Consider the following 26,280-nt stretch of genomic DNA (forward strand, 5'->3'; position numbering starts at 1 on the left):
TTTGGTGGTATGAGGGTGTTTTCATTTACCTGATATTTATGTTAGACATGGATAAATTCAAACATATTTTGTTTCATAAATTTATATAATCTTTCTTCTGTCTTCTGTTGGATTTGGGATCACAAATTTTAAAATTCCAGGAGGAAAATTTTCCATAATTTCTTTCGCATGCAATTTAATGCTCTGCCTTATGAGAATTTGAACCACACAGTCGATCTATACACCGCTCAAGATGGTTTATGCTCATTTCCATGGCTATATATTGCAGATAGTTTGGTCTTAATAAAAATCCTCCCTACCGATTTATTCCCGTGGGTTCCGATATACAGTGTTCTTTATATAAGTAATGAGCCCCACGGTCTACGCAGACGGAGACATGAGAAATTAAATGATGGGACCAACTATATTCAACAGACTACTGAGCAAGAGAAAATAATAGTAAATTAATTTCAGTCTTATTTTCCCAAATGATGACACTAGAAAAAAAATAGTCCACCCCCTTCAGGGGAGTCGAGGCACACCAACACAGCAACGGACAAGGCTACGTGGACTACAGGAGTTGGCAAGGGGCTGTGGACTATCCCATTGTGGCCCATGCCAATCACCTCTCACCAAGAACAAAAACAAATCCTCACAGGCTATGACAAGGACCAAGAAACTCTTTATTATCAGAAGCCACTTTGGTCCCCAAATCTCATTATAAATTTCAAATGAGATGGTCCATACCTCATGAAAGAACCTCATTTCCCAGGTGAATCCAAGGAACCAAACTTCAATGCAAAGCCCAGATCCAAACCTCAATTCTATCCCATCTGAGGGAAGTAAGGCCTTCTTTCGTGAGGTATAAAGAACCAAGAGGACAAAGTGTCTGAGAATGTTTTCCTAATATCTACAGTGGGCTTTCCCACACGACATACCCCAGTCCTTTCTCTAAAGTGAGGGAAGCGAAAAGATTCCAAGGAAGCCATTTCCTGGCCTGCATTACCTAGACTCATGGGAAGAGAGCACATGCTTTTCCTAGAAGGCCTGCCACGTGGGTCGATCCAGAGCCGCACTCCCACTTCATGAGTGTACAATGTGGTGTGTTAGCAACTGGGGTAATCCTTGGGGTGACAGTAGAAAAGGGCTATGAGTTCAGTTCCTTCGGAGGTCACAAGGGCTGACAAAATCTATCTAATCAAGTATCCCCAACTTTGTACAGGGGAAGAAGCAACACGTTCTCTTTATATCCCAATGAAAACCTAACACCAACTGATAGAAACCATAAGATCTGAATGAGAGATGACACTGATATGGGTATACAGCTGACCCTTGAAAAATACGAATTTGAACTGTGCAGATCCACATGGACCCACACTAACACATGGATTTTTTTCAATAAATACTGTATTTTCTTGTCCTTATGATTTTCTTAATAACATTTTCTTTTCTCTAGCTTACTTTATTCTAAGAATAGGGTATGTAATATATATAACACGTATTAACGGTTGATGCTATCAGTATGGCTTTCAGTCAACAACAGGCTCTTAGTAGTTAAGTTCTGGGGATTCAAAAGTCAAATGTGAGTTTTCCATTGTGTGAGGGATAAGCACCCCTAACTCCCATGTGCTCATGGGTCAATAGTACTGAGCATTTAAAATGGAAGCAAGAAAAAATAGAACCATTGCTAAATACATGGGCAAAAAGGATAAAATTGTTTTACTCATAATTATCTATCATTTTTTATACATTAAATAACCAGATAACATCAATTTTCTCTTTTTAACTATTTTGGAACTAAGTAAACAAAACCACAATTTTTCAATATTATTTTTTTCTTCTTGACATCTAATGCCAAAATAGGAGCTTATACCTGGGTTCTAAAAAACCCCAAAGATAAGTAACAAGGGCATATGCCATGGTGAACAAGCCCCCTTGTCTTCTCACAGAAAATACCAGTTCGACCGCAGACCACAGAGTGGGACCGGGGACTGGCTCAGTGTCCATGAGTTCCCCTAGAGCTGAGAAGGCTCTTCAAAATCAGCTGTGTACCCTTGCAGACACAAGGACAGTAAAAACATAGAGAATAGGAGAGGATAGAATACCTACCTCAGAATAAAATAAATGTTTCGCAGGACAAAATAGATATCATCCAGAGTTCCTCAGTTATTACTATATTCCTCAGAGCCCCCGAATTATCATTTTATGAAAGTCATTCCTATAGTGAAATGCATTGTGCGTGAACACACACACACACACACTTCTCTCACTTACTGGGTAGATGGGGATAATCCAAATGGCTTCTGAGGGTCATCAGCATTATTCACCTTCCCCACATGGTGTGGTCCAGAGATTTTATGCTCATGGTTCGTCAACACTGTTAAACTCCTCTTGACAATCAGTTCATTGTACATCACTGTACATCAGTAGTACCACAAGGGTCTCTCCAGAAACTTCCATCAATATTCACAAGTCAGGGAAAACATTTCAATGGTAGAAGCATATTATTCCTATTTCAATGTGAGCTATAATGTCCAGAAACTCGTCAGTTAGGCCTCTTCCAAAGCAGGCAACCCTTTAATTATAAATTCCATAAAAAATTAAAACTAACATTTATTGAGCTCTTTCTATGTGTCACTCCTGTTGCGGACACTTTCTACATATTGTTGGACCCGCAATGATCCAGTGAATTAGGTGCTATTTTACCTCCATTTTACAGATGAAAACCTCAGAAAGATCTGGATTCAAACCAAAGCAAGATGACACCAGTTGTGTACATTTAACCATTATATTATCCTTCATTCACTATAACTTGAAATCTGAAAACAAAAACAACAAAAAAGTCACATTGGAAAGACACTGTGTAGGCTCATGCCACTTGCACTCCAGCATTTTTTTTTCTACTACATAAAAAAAAAAAAAAAAAATTCTAAAATTTATCTTTTGCTCTCCTGGATCTTTTTCAGGGTGATAAGAAATGCATAACCGTAGCTGTCCAGGTCAATAGCATGTGCCTCTTGGAGATCCTATCCACCTGACCAGTTAGAGAAAGGCATTTTGTATAGACCCATGTTCCTCTCTTGGTAATAATAACCATTTAAATTCCCCCTGCAAAGCCCAGTCGAATGGTCCATCTGCTCCAACTGTCTCTTCTCCTGATCATGGTGGCTACAGGAGGGAGGTGAGGAAACCCACTTGCTGGGAGAGAACCAAGCAATGTTGTATTAATTAAATTTGCATCACTGTTGTAAATACATCCAGGGGCCAGGGTGACGAGTGTATTTTATAAATCAAATAAATGAATAATAACTTCTAGAGGTTGCTAAATGTAAAATGTTTGAAGAACAGAAACTGAATGAATCCAAACTGTGGCTGAGGGTGACCCTGGCTAATTAAAACATACACTGAAAACATTAACCTGATTCATAATCTACATAAAACTTCATTTCTGGATGACTTTCCGAAATCTTTAAGGTTTTTTATTACAACAGAAAGTAACCACATGAAAGTCTTCCTTAATGAACTCAATATTTTTTAACTTTCTGAAATAAAAAGACAAAAAAAAAATTAAAAGTAACATAAAAACTGCCATATTTATCACGATTCCCCTACACATACCACATCTCAAAAGCTAGGTCTTTGCTCTTGTCTTTCAGGACTGGCTTGCAAAGTCAGAAACTATGTGGAAAAAACGAAAAGGAGGAAGGAAAGGAAATTAGAAAGAAGGGAGTAAAGAACGAAAAGAAAATTTTTTAAAAAAAATAAATTTGAGTGGCTCAAATTTAATCATTTTTAAAAAAGAAAAATTTGGTTCTTACAAGTATTTGTAAGAACCAAAACACTGAAATAAAATAAAATGCAAGGTTCAAGGTTACTTAGCTTTGAATCTTAGCTGAGAATGAACTGTTTATATTTATGATTCAAAATAGCAAAAAAATACAGCACTGATTAAAATTCGGGCTACTAAAGCTAAAGTTTACCGCAAATTTTTCAGCACATTATTTTCATTTCCAACTTTGGGTTATTTGCGCTGTTTCCAACATTAGTTTCTATGTGTGAACACTGATCAGTCCACTGGCATTCTATGAGGCACTTTGGGCTCCCCAGAGCATAGAAAGATTTGGTCTTAAATCACCTCTACTTGTTTTTAAAACAGAACTCTTATCAATTAAAAAACATTCTGAAATTGAGAATAATTGGCCTGATTTTATACTCCTTGAAATCAGTGGAAAACCAATAAAACATGTTTTCTTTTTCTTACTGAAATGAATTATTACAAGGAAATAGGAAAGGAAAAAGAAATGCACAATCTAAGGGCTCGCCCATATCTAAACCCCCCCAACTCTGAGGACAAGCCGGCAGCAATCTGCCCCAGACTTTAATCTCAGTCGCTTTGTCTGTTTACTTCAGTTTGGCATAGAGATAGCATCCTTTTATGTGGGCGCCATAACACAAAAAAAGGTGAGGAAACAGTGACGCAAGAACTTTAAGTTTGGTTTAGTGTATTAGTGACTCAAATTTATTCATCTTCTGAATTCTCCCGAATTTCCCTAAGAAACGCTTAGGTTTTTAAATACAGTCATCCCTCAGTACCAGCAAGGGTTTGGTCCCAGGGCCTCTGTGAATACCCCGATCTCAGGATGCTCTAGTCCCCTATATAAAATGGTACAGTATTTGCATAGAACCTGCACACATCCTCCGAAATGCTTTCAATCATTTCTAGATTACTCATAACACCTAATACAATGTCAATACGATGTAAATTATTGTTATACTGCATTGTTTAGGAAACAATGAGAAGAAAGGTCTATACATGTTCAGTTTATAGACGCAACCATCACAGGCCTAACTACGCAGTACACTTCAGCAACGACCTTTTATTCCTAAATATATTTGACCTATAGTTGGTTGAATCTGTGGCTTCCAAACCCGCAGATACATAGGGTCGTCTGTATTTATTCTCTATTATAACTAAATGATGTGTGCCTACTCTTTTTTAGTCGTAATGCGATTAAATCCTTAAAGAAGCTTTTCTCACTCAGCCGGATTTCATATTAGTACAAAATGCAGTAAGCATTAAAAAAGAAGTCTTTCTCTTCGTTAAAAGAGAGCTTCCTTAAATCGTATATGCTGACCCTGGGCGGAGGGAGGCGGGCACGGTAGGGAACACGGACTCCGCTTCCTTCTACATAACGTGGCACGGCCAGCTGACAAAACACGTCCTGTGGGCAGAGGCTCGTGACAGCCGCCGTTCTCGTACCGACCACGAAGGCACCGCACGCCCAGCACGCCGCGGGACTCCGCTTCTGCACTGCTGGGAAGATGCCCACAGCGCCCCCCGCAGGGCGGACCAAGCACGCGCGAGCCGGGCTTCCACAGGGCACTGCAGGTCAGCTAGAGCGCCACAGGAACGTCCGTGAACTCAAACACGATCCCCAGATCAGACGTTCTTTAGTTTTTATGATGTGAACTATAACATTCAGAATTTTTTTTTAATTTGTGAATTATTTTGGCACAGCCTCATTACCTCATATAAGAATTCATAATACAAAAAAAAGAGAAGGCAAACATTTATTTTTATGTAAATGCAAAACATATATTTTAGTTTTTATTACTATTTATAGGTTTATTTTCTCTTAACAAAGTAATTTAGTTGGGGGTTATTTAGGAACATATTCACACATGAAGACTGTAATGATACCCAGAGTGATAAATCATTAATAAATTTTTAAAACTCATGCTCCAAGCCAAGTGACCATGAAAGATTTTGGTGTTTGTTTATTATAACCAAGCCATAGGTTCACAAATGATGTCCTCTAAATAAAAGTAAATAAGAGAAACTAGAGAAACTTTTTCACTGAAAACTCAAAAAGTAGTTCAGATATATTTGGGAAATTGTAATTGTAAATAAACTAAATGCATGTGACTGATAATAGACTCTGGTTTATGTATTTTAGATTTGGTGGTTTTGCCACGCAGATGACTATAATGAACTCTTTACAATCTTTTTTTTTTTTTTATCTCATCTATTCAGTACTAAAATTACTCCTCTAAAACCTCTCAGCCTTAGCCTAAGGTTTGATTTTTAAATCCAGCAATAAGCTAGTATGAGCCTAGCCCAAATATATCTCCAATAATAAACCAACATTTCATTGGGTTTCCTTTGATGTTGCATTGCACTGTGCACTCTTCTGGCAGAGTAGATGAAGGCTATTGATATAAGGTATCCAGTCAAAGACATGTGCTTACAATTATAGCCTTCAAAATAAAGAGAGGATACATAACCAGCTCCCTGGGGGTATGGAAATTACACCATTAGAGAGGCATGGCCAGAGGCCAATGGTTTGTACTGGTATACCTAATGAACAGTATATTTTCATCTCCAAATGTGCATTCTATTTATAATAACATAAAGCTATTTTTTAGATGAACAGAAAAATTAGGTATACCTGGCACAGCCACATAACTAAAGGCTTGAGAATATTAAATTGATAGAGCATAATAGTGTCTGGCACAAGGAAAGGCATGCTTAGATGAGGGCATGCTGGAAAAAAGTGCTTGCATATACCACAGGCAAAATTACGCCCTGCTGTGTAGGGGAGAGCACACAAGACGGATTTGGGAGATGGGGTCTCTACATTGCACTTTGAATTGTTACCAAATAGCAGCTTCAGAATCAATAAGCAAACTCCTCCAATGACCTACATAATAGGCAATTTCCAAGTTTCAAGGGCAGAGTGGTGGTGTAAATTCTATGATGTCAAGGCCAGTGATAAAGGAGTGGGCTCCACTCTGGATCCTGAGCTCACAAAATCTGGAAGAAACTTAAGGGCTACCACATGTCTGGCTGTTGCTCAAATTCCCGTGCCTGCACTGAATCAGGAGAAAGGGAAGTGAAAACCGCTCCCTATGGAGGTCACGGGCTCAACACGTGATCAGTGGGCACCCATGCTGGTAGCTATTGGTGCATCTTTCCTACTTGTGAAGCAGTAAGAAAAACTAAAGATGCCTATGAGGAAGACAAACAAGAAATGCTAACAAGTCATCTCAGCTGCACTGAAACACTGAAACCTGAGGGAGGCTCAGATTTGTCATATGTTATTCATTACCAGAAAGAGAAGGAGAAAACAGCATGAGGAGCAGCCTTAGTCCAGCAAAGAAAGGGAAGAAGCAACGGGCAACACCATGGCAATGGGCATTTCGCAGGGAAGCTGCCTGTGGCAACAGCTCAGTGCACAGTTCCAGCTTTTCAAGGCGTCACCTACCAAGCCCATCACAAGTATATAGTCCTTGATATACTTTTAATGGGAAAACGTATTATTTGTAATTCTGGTCAGTGTAAAATAGGCTCACGTGAACTAACAGAAGAACCCTGCAAGCCTTCAAATGTATGTGCTAATTTCTTCTTAACATCTTTATTAATCTATCCATTCCTAAAAGCTGCCTTGGTTCAGAACTGACAGCTAATTTCACATGTATTTAGGCACAGAGGAGTTCAAAAAGAAATTAAAAAAAAAAAATTAAAAGTTTGAAAAATAAAATAAAAAATAAATAACCCTTACAATCATTTAGTAAATTAGTACAGAATGTTAAGATTCAGAAGCTCGGCATATTTTAAAGCTGTGAAGTGAACTGTGTATCTTAACAGAGAATGTACAAAAATAACGAGAAAGGGGGAGAGGGTCATATACCTTTTCTAAAGGATTTTAAGACTTCCACAAAGAATAGGTAATGGCCATGCATTCAGGGGCACTTAAAAAACCGGGCCATAAGGCAGTCTTCCTTCCTTAAGGGTTATGAGGCACTAGGGTGTGTTGTCAGGGAGAGCTCTGAAGTCCCAGCTGATACACAATTTTATGAAGAGAGTGTAACCCATGAGTCCAGGGTCACTTAGACAGGAACACACCCTGGGCCAAAAAGACATAAAAATCACTGTAGTCTCTAACATTCTAAAAGTGTAAAGCGATAATAGTGCAACTTACATCCCAGTTGTTTTATTTCTCTAATTCATTCAAAGGTTAAAGAATCATGGAATTATAGCATCTTAAACCTAAATCTTCAAAGATCTTCTAGTCTCCCTCATTTTATAGATATGTAACACATAATTGAAATAAAAAGCTATGAACAGAGAAATCTAAATGTACTGCCAAGTTCTACAGACCCGGTTAAATTGATAGGCAGATCTTTAATCATCTTGCATTTAAATTCAGTTTGACCCAGTCCCCATAATATTCTGATTCAATCTGTTCAGACATCACTGCTGCACAAGACATAGGCACATCACCAGACACTGTATTCCTTAACTAAAGAGATTTATTGATGTGTTTATGAAAGAACTCCCTGCTTCTCGAGAAACAAACATGCAGAAGTTGATTTGGCCCTTGCAGTTACCAAAATAGATTTTCAAGTCATCTTTCTTTGTAGTAATCACCCTAAAAATTCTCAATGTAAGTGCCATGGGGTGGGGGGACAAAATTGTGTTTTACCATTAAAAGAAACAGATTGATTCAAATTGTTGAAAAACTGAGTGAAGCCCCATCTTATTTTTGCTCAGTCATGAAAACAGGTGTTGCTACCTGAAAACAGGAGCTTAGTATCTGAACAGTTATTTGGGAGGTAGGTAGGAGACAATCACCCTCTGATGATCAGGAGTCGACCAACCTGAGATATTACTCAGAGGCTCTAGGTTGCCCCTTTCACAGAAGTCATCTCTTTTACAAGCATTTAAAAAACCATGCAGTAGGATCCAAACACTGCTATGACCCTGCAAGGACTTAGATAAGGCCTGGTAGCAATGAAAGGAGAGGGTCCTTCTGGCCACTAGCCAACACAAATCTGTTTTATGTATCGCATGCCCTTAGCAATAACAGAGGGGTACTCGAGCATGGGCACAAATGAAACAAGGACCCATTCATGAATCTCAAAGAAAGGCCCAAGTCTCTCTGGGACAGCATCAGGAATAGCCACATGTTCATCTTTGCATAGTAAAGATTTTAGAAATTATGTCCTTGATCCCCCTCTTTTAAAAGAAGCCAGCTAAAGAAAAAAAAAATCTGTGTGGGACACGTTATTAAGGAATATCACAGTGTCTGAGGGTTCTGCTACATTAACGACTACTCCAAGATGTCTGCAACAGCCTGGCCCTCAGCACTCTGCATGTTCTCAGGAACTGGGTGAAATGGTGGGAAATGAAACAGAAAATGGAAGAGAGTGGGATCTCCAAATTAATGAACAAAAATGGAGCTTCTTTGTGGTTATTTCTATCAGTCAAATTTTAGGAAATTTTAGGAACTTTAGTTGATTTTTGAAACTTTAGGGGAAATTGGAAAATTTGATTCCAAAACAAAAAAAAAAATGGAGAATATAGAGAAACATGAAAAGTTGATTACACATAGTAAGACAGAGAGAGCTCCCCACTGCCACCATGCCTCACTCACACACAGGCTACCCTCCCCTAACATGGAACCGTATTACAAAGCTGATAATGCTGCAAAGGGCTGTGCTCAACCAGGTGAGCTGCTCAGGCCAGGGCCTCTTCCTTTCCATTTTGATATACCCGGAGTCCACATCAGAGTTTAACACAGTGCCTGACAAACTAGCAGTTGCTCAGTGCTGCTAGTTGATCAGAACAATCTCACTCCATGTCTCCTCATTTAGCCAAAAGACAATAAGTTTAAGACAAGTAACAACAGTATTTAATGTTATGGTGTATGAGTAGAATAAAAACACAGTATTACCAGATACTGTCTTCTAAAGGGAGTTAATGATAAAACTTTTAGAAGAAACTCAATTGTTCTTGGATTTCTAATTCAGGGTCCAGATTTTATTGTTCCACAGAGGCCTAACTCAGAGAAGGTAACAGAAATGTGGTCAGTTGCATTCACAGTTACCTGTTTCACATTTACTCTTCACAGGAAGAGCTGTGATCTCTGGAAAACATGCTTAGTCCCTGGCCAATTGAGAATTGGCCTGGCCAAATTTTACAGAAATAATCAAATCTTGGTTCAGAAAAATCTATCTGGATTGAAACCTTCCATCTTTCCCCTACAGTGTTCCTGTATGTTTTTGAGGTAACCTGACACTAAGCGCTAACCAAGTGGCAGGCATTCTTCTGAGCATTTTACAACATTAGTATATTTAATCCTCACAACAAGTGAGAAAACTGAGGTACAGAGAAATACTCCTGTGGAAAGTTGCATAGCTAGTAAGGGCCAGACCTGGAACCTGAGCCCAGTTAAGCTGGCTCCAGAACCGAGATCTTAGTCATTATACTATACGAGGCAGCCCCTTCACTTTTGGTTTGGTGTACCACTTAATTCGGGATGGAGACTCAGCTAGTTCAAAGTTCAATCTTTCCCTCAATGCTATGCTTCAATTTTGTGGGTCCCTTCCTCTCTTCTCCCTTTCCCTGGATAGTATCCGGATACAAAGAGAACCCTGCATAGTCTCCTGGCAGTAAAAGAATGGATTTTCATTTTATGGATCTGTTGGCCTCAGCTGTATTATCTCACCCCGCTTGGTCTTTGGGTGTTGGCTTCTGATCCCTGTTTTCCTTTTGGTATCATAAGGTTACCCATTTCCTTAGGACTAGTGCTAACATCTGATGACATAGTCCTTGTCATGGGCTCCGATCGTGATGTCTACCATAATCTGTGCCCTTCAAATCGGACCCCAGGTCTCCCCCTGTCCATCAGAACTCAGCCTTCTTCAACTTCCACTAGGGCATGTGTGAGATTGTGGATCTCCAACTTGCCAGTGCTGGCCATAGAAAGTTGGGATGTATCTCGGCTCCTTCATCTGCCCAAAGCTATCATACTGCCATTCCTGCTCTACTGTGGCTGTTTCATGTCGGTGTGAGGCCCTTTGGTGACTTTCCAAAGTCCCATGCAAAAAATGGTGACAGCTCCCCCACCTTTGGGATTCAAACATATGTCTGCTGATCCCAATCCAGTGCCCTAGTTTGTGACACCAGGAAGGAAAGAGCAGACTGTCAGCATGAGGGGCGGGACGGAAATCAGGTCCTGCCTTGCAGCCCACCTCTCCTGCTCTCCTCCCCTCTCTAGAAGCCTCTCCCCAGTTCAGGGAGGGCGATCCTCATTCCTCACATCATGTCCTCTGTCTTTCTCACCACAAGTGTATAGTATTCCAACTTTAGCTTTCCAGCTTTGATGTCTTTTCTCTCAGCACATTTTTGACTTTTCAAATGAAATGATTGGGTTTCTCAATGTCTCCCCCCACTATCCCCGCCCCCCCACACACAGTGGAATTGGCCTCGAAAACCTATTTCAGTTGCCAGAAGCTGAAAATCGAATCCTTTGCCCTTGTCTCGGTGCTTCTTTTCCTCTGAAGCACTGGACATCCCAGTCTCCACAGGCAGAAGCAGCAAGAAGATCCAGAAGTAAGAAACACCTCACGGCATCGCCTCAGCCATTGCAAGACCCTGCCGTTGGGCAGGGATCTCATACCGAGGCACAGCATATGCTTTGGCTGACACACAAATAAAAATTCCTTAAATAGGAATGAACTGTTGTAAATGTGAATTTGTTCCACTTTTCCCATAACCTTCCTTTTCTAGAATTGTTTGAAAACATTAAGATTTGTGAGAAGTTTCTTTTCTTGATACAATATTACTAAAGAGGATTTAGGGTCCATTGGATTTAAACAGGAATCATCTGCTAAGAATTAGGAATCTGAATGTTTAACATCAGTTCGTTCACCTGTTGAACAGGTGTTTGTCGCACATCTGCTGTGTGGCGAGAGCTGTACTAGTGAAGACATGGTGGTAAATGAAATAGATGAGGACGCTGCTGTCGTGGAGGCTACAGACTGCCAGAGGAAACGTGCTGAAGCAAGAGCGTCGTGGGGCTTCTTCCCGGAGGGTCTGCAGGCGTAACCCTGCTGGCAACAAGGGTGAGTGGGCAGTCAGCCTTCCGAGCAGGAAAGAACGCAGGCAAACGCCCGCCAGCGGGAGGGCACCTCGTCACGGTGAGCCTCCGAGGTGCTGAAACACACCACGTGGCTGTATCTCAGACAGGAAAGGGGAGCATGGCGCACCGACAAGAAGGATTGTGTGGCAGAAGATAAAAGTGGAGACGGAAGAAGCGACTAAGTTGTCTATGGCCTCATGGGTCAGGTTAAGGATTTTACACTATCTTCTGGGAGTAATGAGAAGCTGCTGGATTATGTTGACCCTGAGAATGATGTTAGAAGAACTGCATTTAAAACATTTGACCATAATCGCAGTGGGGAAAACGAACAGAAGCGGGGTTAAGGTTGGGCACCAAAGAAATCACTTTTGTGGATGGTGTGAAAGTTCGGTTGACGGATCGCGGGGATAAGGACTTGGGTGGTGGTCGTGGAGATGGAGAGAAGTGGGCTGAGGTGAAGTCTGTCTTCGAGTGGAATGACAGGACTCAGTGACGTCCTGGATGTGAGGGATCGGAAAGGCCCGCGAGGGCGGCGGCTGACCTCCCCGTCCCCTGCTGCGTCCCTAACACCTAGCCCGCTCCTGACGCGGTGAAGACACGCAGCGGATATCCGCTGAGTGAAGAGCTGTTGTGCCTTCAGCGCCCTGGGAAACACCAGGTAAGAGGATTCGGAGGTTAATGGCATGAGTTCAGTTTGGACACAGGGCATGTGAGATGGCGCTAACGTTTACATCTCAGGAAGAAGACTCTGACTCCTGTCTCCAGCAAATTTCCTAATAGTGAATCAGGCAGGGTAGCATAGTGACTACCTCAAAAACCTAAAATTCAAGAATAATTTTGTTATCAATGAACATGCACTGAAAATATTCCTTTTCTCAGATAATCTCCTAGGTGCTGGAGATACAGAGCTGAGGCATATTCACTGCCCTTGAAGAGCTTAGTGACTCAACCAGCCAGGCGGTTATGTTCTGAATTGCTCCACCATTCAATGACACCTAAGAGGAAGTAGCCAAGATTATGCATTTTCAGCCTTCGTTATAAACTGCAATCTGGGCTCAGCTATAGAAAATGTTAAGTTATATTTCTACACATCTGAGATATAATGTAGGTATTTCAAATCTGCTATACCAGGTGATAATGACTAATTAAGCCATTATATGCTCTCTTTTAGAGACATAGCAGAGTGATACAGAAAGAAGATTCAATGAAACATAAGAGACCAGATCTGCAAAAACAATTTCCTGAGTGACTCATTCAAACAACAAACTGAATTGCCTTGTGTGAAATGTCTTATAAATCTCTCCCCTCTGAGAGGTTAGCAGGAGCCAGACATAATGTGCTTAGAGCATGTCTCTGAGGGTCATACAAATACTCCCCATTTGAGAAGAAACTGAGGCTTATGGGCCCACAAACCTGATTCCTAAAAAAGCATAGCGTTTAGGCTTAGGAGGACCTTTCCCCAAGCTCTCAACTCAATTGTCCTACTAGATATGATTTCCAAAAGAATAAAACTAGAATAACACGAATTAATAACAGAATATTCAAGGCCTCTCCTATGCATATCTCTTGTGATCCTGGTCACACTACTACTACTGCTTGTGAATTAACCGGAGTTCTGTATGCTGGCCTCAGTCTTAATAGTGGCTGTGCCAGGGGTCAGTCAGGAGGGAATTAGGCACCTTCATAATCTCCGTCTGTCCATCCCACACAAACATACAACCTAAGTAAAAATAAGTGTGCTTGTTCTGTCAATGCAGTCCCAAGATAAGCCCCACAGGCCCCTCTTCCAACCAAATTCTAATCTCTGGTCTCTTCCTATTTAGAAATTCTGAGGCTGCCATTGGGCATTGAGATAACAAGATGGAGACTTGGAGAGATTGATTTGCTCATATCAGAAAGATCATAAATGATATAGCTAGCCCTCAAACCCGGATCTGCTGATTCCAAAGTCATTTCTCTTTGAGACTACTTCCTGTTGCCGTCCATACCACTATGTTAAACAAACAACTTTGAACAGTAGATAGGAAATCTAGGAGAAAAAATGTGGAGAGGTCATTTTTATCTGAAATTCTTCCAACTCTATGAGGACAGAGAGAACACATTTTACCACCACATACTTAGCTCCTAGCACAGGGCTGACCGAACAGCCAATACTAAGTAGTTGGTAGACAAAAATAAGTTAGTTAAAAGATTAAATACCTGATGAGGCAATAATCATTCTTAACAATAGGACCTACTCTGCTGGTGAGCACATTTTAACGCTGGTTCTACAGAATTTCTGACATCTTAGGCTAAGTCTGAAAACTCTATTATAATAATTGTTACACAGATATTGTCAGAATGAGTTTACTCAGAACACCCTTAACTCCAGTGCCTCCTGGCTTTGGAGGGAAAATATATGCCACTCTCCTAGAGCAGCAATAGCATTTGCTTCAGTTCATTTATAAAGGTGGTATTTTTCTCAATAAAAAACAGATGAGGGGAAAAACAATCTCCCCAAAGAAGTAGAAACATTTAGCACAAAAGCACAACATGAAGTAATGCTATGTGTTTTTAAACTCTATAATTATTAAAAGGTATGTAATTATACCTCTATAATTATTAAAAGGTGTATTTTGTGAAAGACAAAATCAATTTTTACTGTCTCATAACATAATTACCCTTAGAAGTTATCCCCTGAAAATATTTCCCTTGATGAGGACCAATACCCCAGGAAGCTCTAAATCCTAAAACTGAGTTCTTTTTGGTATGATGTACAAAAGAGCAAAAGAAAAACATATAGTTGAATACTTCAAAATGGCGAATGTGTAGTCTTTCCATATTCATATAACTCAAAACCAAGTAAATATTTTTTTCAAACTTTTCCTCAAACAAGTACTAATGCGGGACTATGCATTGATCATGAGTCCAATAATTTTTCAATTATAACTAAATAAATATCCAGATAACAGCTTCTATAATCCTATCTTAATAATGCAGTTTTATTCCAAGGAATGCAAGGAGATTTCACAATAGCACGCATTCATACAATTTATTTTCACTAAATCATACAAAAGTTCATTATATGAAACTTAAAAATAGCAATGGCAAATGTTTATATTAAAATCAATGTCTAAAACTCAGTTTCCATTTGTCAAATTTAAAGCAACAGCTAATTGATGACTAAGCAATAGAAATCACTCATAAAGCATAATCACTATTACAATATTTTTTTAAAAATTTGGAATCATGTCTCATTTTTACTACTATTATCCAACCAGAAAAGAATCTTGTTTAGGTTTTCATTTTTTCTTCATTTGTTAGCCATAACCTTTCTTTACTAGGTCTGCTTTTTTTCCCTTTTAGATGTCTTGCACATCCTAATAAGTCATTTAAAATATCCATACATTATCTACTAGCAAATAACACCAATAATAAAAAAAATTCCTCCAAGTTGGTAATATATAATATTGTAGTTCTGATAGTTTTGAATAGTTTTGACTCCCCATATAAGGCAAATCCTTTTCTCTGTATTTTTTTTTGGGGGGGGGCAGGGTGCGGGGGGAAACGGTACTAGTTCACTCACACAGATTAAGATTTCTGTGTTTCCAGAGGGAATGTTGCATGCATACTCTTAAGCTCTTCTCAACATCCTAAGACTTTTAATAATAGTTCACTGTCATGCGCCATCCATGATATATCATTTTGTACTAGTCATTCTGCAGCAAAAGCTATAAAGCGTTGCTCCCACAAAAGGAGAACAGACCTCCATTATAGACATAACAATATACTTAAGTTCCAAGAGCTCTGCCCACTCAGCACCTCCAATTCAAGCCCACTGAATTCAATAAAAATATAAAGACAGTAAACTTGAAGCTCTCTTTGAAGTTTTCAAACTCAAAGCCTACATTATATGTAGCAAGATCCTTGATGTTCTCGAGGTAGAGAACCATAAAGTAGTAAAATAACAACTTATTCTTTCCTAGGCAAACTGCTCATGTTCTCATGGTACCACAAAACAGTACAGTTTAAACCCTATAATTGACATTTCTCAAGTAATAAGAATGCAAAAGGGTAAAATAATTCTCTAACTCAAGAAAACACTCAAAACTATTTTTTTATGTGTACTCAAACTCAAAACCACTATAAAGCACATTTTTGTCAATATCATTCTCCATCAATCCCAATTTAGTAATATTTTTCTCAAGTAGAAGTGGCTCGAAATTTTGTGTCTAAGAATGGTAGGAAATGCTTCATTTATTTTATTTAAATTTGCTCGTAGATGTTGCCATGAATGTTACCAAAAATTTCATCCTCTCTGCTCTCCTGCGCCTCCAAATATTGTTCTAATCTCCTAACATTACCATTTTTTATATTTCACTGGGAAGTCAAGAAAGTCAATGTTGGCATAAAGCATGCACTCAGTAAATCTATAATTTTCATTAAGATTTTTCTGGCCATGATTTCTTCTGACATCCATGCTAACATCTTCTGTTCAGTGTCTGTTAAATAAGGGCCAATCGTAGAATTCTGCCAACTCTGGCTGCTCCATATGGCTTCACCTATTTCTCCGGGACTCACAAGAGAGATGGTTTGCCTGCGTCTTCTGGCCCAGCCACTAAATAATAATCTCATACTGATAGACTTTCCCAAAAAACATATACTATTTAGCACATAAATGGATAACGTGAGACATCAGAAGTATGTGGTATAGTCAATCACGGCTCTTGCCCTAGGGATTCTACACAAAGTGTGAGGTCGACGGAGAGTACGAAGGGAGTAAAAGATCACTCACCCAAATACCTGACTTCTGGTCTGCTCAGTTGTCCCAACGCATGCTCTCAAATCGTGACGTTGGGACCGTTTGTTTGCCACCTGGAGAAAGAGAAAAACAACACTTACATCTTATTAGCACCATAACTCCAGCCAGTGGAGGGACTATGGACTCTGGGCTTTTCCCAGAGAAACAGATGGAAAAAGTGAAAGCTAGAAGGGTTCTACCAATACTACTCCCTCCTGTGGAGAGGAATAAAAGTCCTTGTGGAGAAATATGAGGAGAAAAATATGGTCTCTCCCTCTTACAGTAGAATAAGCAGTAAGAAAATATTTTAATTTTCTTCAGTATTCTGTTTGAAGAGTTAGATACCAACATCGATTTCAGACTTAATTTTCTCCAGTATATTCTGCTGCCCAAAGATCAGTCCTGTTCTGTCTAGATTTCTATGAAGTAATGTTGCATCTCTTACCCAAAGCGAAATACAACTAGACATTGATATCCATTATATATCTTAGTTTCTCTTTCTAATATAGTCCATAAAAACACATTTTCTATCAAAAGTATGAAGTTATTTTTCAAAATAGAAAGGTGACTTAGTTACTGCTATGTCTGGGAGGTAATAAAGGACAAAGAAATGAGGAGACTGGTTAGAAATGTAGTTGGAGAACCTAGTAATGGACATTAACAGGACCTTTTTCCAGATAACTAACTCTTAAAGACTGGCTCCCATATAACATGAAGCTGAAAAAGTTTAACATCATATTTTGCTTTCAAACTATTATATGTTGCAACCAAATCACACATATCCTCAAACATTCAAATCCACAATGATGATCAAAAGCATGAAGAAGAAATTATATTATTGTGCAGTGTTCTACAATGTGGCCTTGAAAAACAAGATCTGCCTAGGTTTTCATTCCCTTAACTATAAAACAATTATCTCCAAAGTCACTCCCAATCTAAAATTCTGTAATTCTGAAACTGTTTCATATAGCTAAATTGTATAAGGTAGTATCTATCTTGAATACAGATAATAGAAGGAATATTAATCAAGTTTTGATAGGAAGTCAATGTGAACCACTGCGCTTCATTTTAGTAAAAGTATATGGTTTTGTCCAATTGTTTAGTTGATAAAGGTGTGTGCGCAAACACACACACCAAGGTCTTTGGACTTCTTCTGATCCCTTACACGATCTCATCTAGTCCCATGCCTTTAAATGCTGCCTATATGTGAACAATCTCCAGTCCAGACCTCTCCCCTGAACTCCATACTCACCCTATTTTTTAATATCTCTTGTGAAATCTAATAAGCATCTAAAGTATAATGTGCATGTTCAAAATCAAACTTTTACTTTCCTTCCCTAACACTACAAAAATGATGATACGAATGTTTGCTTATCCCAATAATTGGCAAGTCTGTTATTTGAAGTAATTAACACTTTCTACCATATTTCTGACACTCCTCTCTTACACCCACATTCAAATACTTTTAGCTCTTCCTTTGAAATATATACAAAATCTGACCACTTCTTATCACCTCCACAGTTACTACCCTGGACCAAGTTAGCATCTCTTTTCCCAAACTATTAAAATAGTCTCCTACTAGTTTACCTACTTTAACTTTGTTTTTTTGTTTTGTTTTGTTTATTTTTTTAAGTCCACATATAAATGAGATCATATGGTATTTGTCTTTCTCTGCCTGACTTATCCCACTTAGCATAATACCTTTCAGGGCCACTCATGTTGTTGCAAAGGGAGTTCACCCGCTTCTCTTGATCCCTCTGAAGACTTTTCTCAGCACAGCAGCCACAACACAGGAAGCTTTTATCATGCAATGGGTCATATGACCCCTCTGCTAGGAGCCCTCCCACAGCCTCTGCTCTCACTGAGTAACTAGTTCTTGTCCACAAGGTTCTGATGCATTTGGTTCAGCCTCCTGCTCCTCTCTGACATCACACTTCCCAGTCTCCTCTTACTGCATCCCAGGCAGATAGCTACCTGTCCTGATCCGTTTTCTGTACAGCAGTTATCACCATTGTGACACACACATTTACTTGTGGCTTTTGTGCTCCCTCTCAGCTGGAATAAAAGCTCTTCGAAGTCAGGGGTTTTGTTCATTCTGTGTATGGCTAGATCCTCACAGACAAGAACACTGTCCAGAAATAGAACATCATCAAAAACTACTGTAAAATTAATACAAAATAAAATTATATTTCACAGAGCATTGTGTTGCGTGCATAGATCTTTTGAGAAACAAAAAAGAAATAACAATAAAAAGGAATAGAAAAACTTGCAGCAGGTAAGATATAAAGTATCAATGTATTTGTCATATGAAGAGTTTCTATAAATCAATAAGAAAAACACAAAGACCACAATAACACCTAAAATACTATATCCACGGACACTTTCCCCCTATACGTTACATACTTCTATGAACTTTTCAAGTGCTTATCTCTGTCAGGAATATCCCTTCTCCCTTCTTGATCTTGCAAACTCTCAACCATCCTTCTAAATCTAGATTAAATAAAATTTACTTTCTGATATCCTGAACAAAAAGAAATACAAGTGATAAAAATATGCAAATGTGTTTAAATTTTCCAGCAATAAAAATGTAGAATAAAATGAAAACTAAGAATTTTCATTCATTAAAACATTCAAAATCTGATACTGATAAGAGATTAAAACTGATGGTCTCATATAGCATTTGCTAGTGAGATTTAAAAAAAAACTGTAAAACACTTTTGGTAAGCAATTTAGTAATATGTTTGAATATATTTATCAGGTTTTTGAAAAGAGCACAATAATACAAATAGTAAAATAAGAGGAAACTGGTATGTATCTGTTAAATATATTATGGTATAAATACAAAATAGAATTCACATTCTTCTATTTAAAATATGCTTATGCAGATAAATGTTATAAAGTGAAACAAAGTATTAATGATATATTAAGCGGAAAAAAAATTCCCCTCCTGGACCCAGACTCTTATTTGCAGTTTATGAATTATTCTGTCACTACCTCTGAACCCACGGCCTTGTGAGCCTCACCCATTGCCACCCCTCCACAAAGTCCCACCCTAACCACAGTAGGCCCTGATAGTGGTCTGGCCTTATGGAGTTTGTGCAGCACTGTTGTCTCCTTCCCTAAAGGTAGACAATGCAGCAGATGCATCATGGCGACCAGTGTATGATGGGACATCCATCCTGACAAAGATGGACATCCACATTTAATACTCTGGAACCTCAAGCCATAAAAACACTATTATTAGAGGCAGTAGAGCATTTAACACTCATTCACCAATGAGAATTCTTGTCTTCAAACCTATCACTGGAGAATGGTCAAAGAGGGTTGATGAAAAACAACTGGCAGCTATTGACACTAAAGCTCCTACATGCAAAGGTGATCAGAATATACTGATTAGATATAAAATGTATTTAGTTTCATATACTTTATACGATACTTCTGAATCATGTAGTAGGGTGATGTAGGAAATCGAGCTGTTCTACAGTTCTGGTCTTTATTAAACCCTTCTGCCCTTCGCTTTGAAAAACACACTTTGAGTTATAGTTCCTTGGATGCCTAGAGGCCATAGCACACCACATTACAGTGTATTATTATTAAATGCATAATTTCAGAGCCACATCTGTAGGCAGATTTGTTTGTACTGTGAAGGCATGCCCAAACCTGCTCTGCTTGATTCCTTTAGAGCCTGTGGAGTCACTCTCTCTCAATGTGCATCAGCTGAAAAAAAAAATCAGTCACAGACTTTCTCCAAAGGAAAGTATTAGCAGTTGTCTATGGAGGGACAAAATCAGGGAGCAATATACTTTTTCAAGATATAGGAAGATCAGTTGGAAAAGTAAATGTGAAGTAATAGCCAAAATTTTTTTGAAAAAGAGGAATATTTTAAAGAAGATTTGCTCTACCATTAATCAGAACTATTGTAATGCACATGAAAAAAAGTATAATATTGGGACAGAAATATAAAACTAGAGCAATAGAACAAAATTGACAGCTTAGAAAAAGAAATATATGTACTTAGTGTGCATGCATATGATGTGTGATATAAACATTTGGTTAGGGTGACATCTGAAATCAGCGTTAAAAGTAGTCAATAAGTAGTCAATAGAAAATGCATATACATTTAGAAGAAATAAAGCTTTAGAGTCTCACATCGCATTATAGACAACTATAATTTCTACAAAGTTTAAAAAGGAAAAATTATTAGTATGAGAGTAAAGGCTTAAAGAAACCTCTATAATTTTCTTATATTTTGACAGTTTAAAAATATACATTTGGTCTCATATCGATGGAGTAGAATAAGGAGTCCTGAAATAGACCCAGACCTCTATGGTCAATTTATTCTTGACAAGTGCCAAGGCAATTCAAAGGAGAAATGAGTCTTTTCAACAAATGGAACTGGCACACATATCTATCTACATGCAAAAATCATACTTCAATCCATAGTACCCGCCATTTATAAAAATTAACTTGAAATGAAAATAACTTAAGTATATCTAAAATTATAAAACCTTCAGAAAACATAGGAGACATCTTAGTAACTGTGGTTGAGTGAAAAACTTCCTATATAGGGCACAAAAAGCACAAATTATGTAAGATTGATAAATTGGACTATTCTAAAATTGAATGCCTTGCTCCTTTGCAGACACTATTGAGACACTTAAAAAAATGGAAAAGCAAGCCACAAGCTGGGAGAAAATATCTACAAAGCACACATTTGACAAAAGTCTTGTAAATATAAAATATAAAAACCTCCAACTCAATAATATGGATAGACACCACAAATTTTTTAATGAGCAACATATTTAAATAGGCAATGCACCAAAGAAAATATACACATGGCAAATAAACCATGAACACACACTGAACATCATTAGTCATTACAGATGCAAATGAAACCGCAATGACATACCACTATATACCCATTAGAGTGGATAAAATTCAAACAACTGACAAAACCAAATTTTGGCAAGAATGTGGAACACCTGGAACTCAAAATGCTGGTGGAGACGTAAAATATACAACCATTTTGGAAATCAGTTTGGCAGTATCTTATAAAGTTAAACATACAGTGCCATTTGACCCAGCAGTTCTACTCCTAGGTATTTACTCAAGAGACAGAAAAATATATGTCCACATAAAGACTTCGGTTTGAATCCTCATATGTGATTTATTCATTACCGCCACCAACTGGAAACAATTCAAATGTCAACCTTCTGTGTACAGATTCTAGTATGCCCATAAAATGGAATATTAATCAGCAATAAAAGGAAACTACAGATAAACTCAGAAGATAGGAATCTCAAAACACTATGCTAAGTGAAATAAGTCAGACACAAAAGATCATATATTATATGTTTATTTATACTAAATTTTGAAAAACTTAAATCTATAGTGTTAAAATGTAGATCAGTGGTTGCCAGAAGCCAAGGGCAGGGAGAGGAAAGTAATTGCAAAGTGAGAAGAAAGACCTTTTGGGGGTATATAAATGTCCAATACCACAATTACAGCAATGATCACATACTGTAGGCATATGCCAAAACTTTATAAATGATTAATTTATAATATAATCATATCTCAGTAAAATTGATTTTTAAATGTATCAGAATGGATTTAAAATAGTCATTATGTACTGATTACATGTCCATTTATATAGAAACCCAAGAGAAACTACCAAGAAGGCATTAAAATTTAAAAATGTCAACTTGGTTGACAATTTAACAAAATTACCTGACAGAAATATAAAACCTTGTTATTCCATAATCAATGTGGAAATGCAACATAACAAGGAAATCCAAGAGAAAAACTTTCAAAGAAAACAAGTATCATAATTTTAATGCTAAATTTATTTATCTGACAAAAATTCATAAACACTGATTTCTCTCATCACACCAAAATTTAAAATTTTGGTGACAAAAAAATACTGTATTAGTTGCCAGTTGCTTTTTAACAAAGGACCCCCACGACTTTGCAGGTTAAACCGCAGCATTATCTCACACAGTTTCTCAGGGGCAGCAGTCCGGGCTGGCTTAGCTCAATTGTGCTGGCTCCAATTTCTCATAATTTTGTCGTCAAGGTGCTGGTAGCCAGGCTGCAGTCTCTGAAGACTCAGCTGGAGCTGGAGGATCTGCTTCCAAGGGTGTTCACATGGACATTTGGCAGAAGGCTTCCAGTCCTCGGCATTCAGGTTCCTGCATAGGACTGACTTATGGCGTGATTTCCACCAAAACCAGTAAAACATGCATGCGTAAGACAGAGCGAGAGAACCCAAGATGGAAGTTGCAGTTGTTTCAGAACCCACTCTTGAAGTGGCATCCCATCACTTCTTCCACGGTCTGTTTATTAGAAGTGAAACCAATAACCACAGCCCGCACTCAAGGGGAAGAGATTACACGGGTCATGAATTGCGGGAGGCAGGGATCACTGGGAGTCATCCTGGTGCCTACTAAAGTCACTATTACAAAATTAAAAGAGAAGACAATGACAAGGACAAAATATTTGCAATATATGTAGCAAACAAAGACATGGTATCCAGAACACACAATGAGTTCCAAGAAAGCAGAAAGAAAAGGGAAAATCACCCAAATGAGAAATAAGCAAATTAACAGAAAAGCCAAAAATATCTGGCAAGTATTTATCTGAAAAGTTGCTTGCCCTTACTAATAATCAGAAATAATGTGAAATAAAATAAAATAATTATTTCATATCCATTATATTAGCAAAATAATAAAGCCTATCAATACTTGGCAGGGATGTGGGGCCACACGATATCTTGTACATTCAGGTAGGAATATGAAGTCACTTTGGAGAACAGTCTTGCAATGTCTCATACAAATGGCAATGAAAACACCCAATGGCTCAGCAATTCTCATCAGATACTAGAGAAACTCCTTCACATATGTCCCAGACAACAGTCTTTTCTTGACAAGAATATTCATCATAGCCTTGTTTATTTTTACAAAATCCTAGAAACATCCTTAATATTCATCAATAGGAGACTGGATAAATTATTTATACTAATGAATAAAATATAACCAATAAAATTAATAAATTTTAAAAAAAAAACTATGCTATTAACAGATGTATAAAGAGTAAAAATACAAAAACATGAATAATAAGGATACATTCTAAATTCATGATATTGACTGAGGAGAAAAACAAAAAGGCATTATTTTAATAACAAAATTGGAAGAAAAAATGAAAGCAATGTTTGTTAATTCTATATGGTGTTATATTATTCTCGTAACGTTCTGTAGTTATTGTTTTTCATAAAATATGCTACTTGAGTACCTGGGCGCCTGACAACTTAAATATGAGTAAGGCATGCTGCTTGTTCTAAAGGAACTTACACCCTTATACCAGGGAGCTCTTATTGCATAAGGTACTGCCTTACAACTCAGTGGCTTTAAAAAACAATCATTTCTTCCCCTACATCTGAGCTCAGTTGAAGACCTGCAGATTAAAGCTGACCTTCTGGGGAGAATCTTCTCTGCTCCACAGTGATCTCAGGGCTAGCATAAGCCCTCTTCATGGTGATGGCTGAGGGCCTAATAAAATCCAGAAACACATGAGTCATCTTGAAGCCTCCTAGGCTTATAACTGGCATGTAGTCACTCAATTGAATTTTGTGGGACAGAGTAAGTCACATGACCAAGCCTAAATTCAAACACTGAGAAAGATGGACCAGCATCCAACTTTTTGTATAAATTCTTTCACTGTACTTCCACTGTGTTCTCCTATTCCTTCTTCCTTCTGTCTTTTGGGTCTTAAACTTCTTATTTTACATATAATTTCTTCCTAAGGTAGAACTGAAAGACCTTTCAGCATTAAGTTTTAAGTTTCTAAAAGTTATAAAGAGATTCTACAAATGGTAATTAATACTGAATGTAACTCAAACATTGCCACTTTATGTACAGAGGAAAATATATGAAAATAGACAACTTTTTTCCTCTTATTCAGATTTAAATGAAGCAGAATTAAATTTATCTTAAATCCCATTATGCTTCTAATTAAATTCTCATGGCAACATATAATAAACACAGTAAGAAGCAAATAAACATCACTCTACTGATTTTTGTTCTCACAATAAAAAGTTCAAGGTAAAAAGTGAAAGATGTACATTATCTGAAGAGAAATCAGAATGGCTGAAACTAATACAATATTATATGTCAATTGTAATTGAAAAATAAAAAATACATATTTAAAATAAGTAAATAAACAAAGGCAGTATAAAACTGAAAAAAGTTTAAGGTAAAAACAAGAAAAAAGTCGATAATAAAGAAAATAAAGAGCACTACTACCTTATCTTTGTATGGCTTTTCAGGTTGGCAGCTTTTAATTTATTGCCATTTTATAGATGAGGATTTGAGATACAAAGAGATTAAAAGAATTTCTGAGTGCAATAAAAGGAAAACTTTTGAGTAGAAATACCAGGCCTTGCTTAAGGGTGTTTTTATTTCTCTCCCAGGACTCTTCCCACAATACCAAGCCATGGCAATAGATGAGTATGCATTTCTCCTCCTTAGTCTAAGAAGATAAGAGTAAAAGATGATGGCTATCTGTCTGAACAAGCATGACTGAAGAGGCCAGGGTCTCACTCCTCAAGGATTCCTAGCTCCACTTCTGAGGTTCATAATTTCCAAAAGTCTTTGCTTAACTAGAGTTATTTTAATTTTCACATAATTTTTTCTACTTCGCATTTTTACCAAAAATTTACAACTCATCCATATCCATCTCTAATTTTTATTTAATCACCTTACTTCTACAAACATTCATGTTATTATATGAACTTCCCCTGTGGCATTCTGTTTCTATTATCTGAGAGTATCCCAATATTTATTTCAGCATATTTTTAGTACTATGATTTCTAAGAATTCAGGGGGTGGGGAGAACAACCAGTTGCAGTCATCTTATGAAGTAAATAATTTTAAAGAAACTTTTACAAAAATATCTTTCTCTAACATCTTCTAGATGTATTTATTCTCTTGAGTTCTATTAAATGAATTAAATACTCACATACGCATATCTACACATTACAGTTCATCATAGTCACTGGAAGAAGGTCATCAACACACATCATGAATTGTACTTTAACGATTACCATTATGGATTATCATTTAATAATCCTTTTAGAACAATTCCTTTGCATATTTCTAATATCTAGTCTCAGTCAAAAGAGAAAAGAACCCCATATCACTTCTACCTTGTCTTTAGAAATTATATTTTTCTATTGTAGATTTGTATTCATAATATGGTTTTCTTATAAAAGCATTGGCAATGACTTTGATCAGAGAGAAATGAAACTTTTTTTGCTAGAGAAGTAGAATTAAGCCCTGATTCTTAACACCTACACACAACTATCTTTCTGTCCTAATTCCGTAATGTTCCAATTCCCTCCTGGGCATGCCAGGATGAAAGAAGAGCTCAGGTTTCTATGTTTTTTTCTTTTAATAACTGAACCCAAACCTACCCAAATCATGGCAACCATACATAAATTAAAATGAAAAAATTTGAAGTTAATTTTCTGACAGTTCTAAGTATAAGTATTGCTGATCCCAGTAAAAATCATTCACATTGCATAGTCTTAAACTTACACAG

General features: G+C 37.7%; 1 long non-coding RNA gene across 2 annotated transcripts in view; it reads right to left on the reverse strand.

The window, feature by feature from the left end:
- Nucleotides 1–26,280, reverse strand: part of LOC107512505 — a 337,769-nt gene that overhangs the window by 206,938 nt on the left and 104,551 nt on the right. For both annotated transcript variants that reach the window (XR_004954838.1, XR_004954839.1), the window contains exon 3: nt 16,681–16,760. This is a non-coding gene — a long non-coding RNA (uncharacterized LOC107512505). The remainder of the gene's footprint in view (nt 1–16,680; nt 16,761–26,280) is intronic.

The sequence above is a fragment of the Rousettus aegyptiacus genome, unplaced genomic scaffold (genome assembly GCF_014176215.1).
Source record: "Rousettus aegyptiacus isolate mRouAeg1 unplaced genomic scaffold, mRouAeg1.p scaffold_m13_p_16, whole genome shotgun sequence".
NCBI classification, from domain to species: Eukaryota; Metazoa; Chordata; class Mammalia; order Chiroptera; family Pteropodidae; genus Rousettus; species Rousettus aegyptiacus.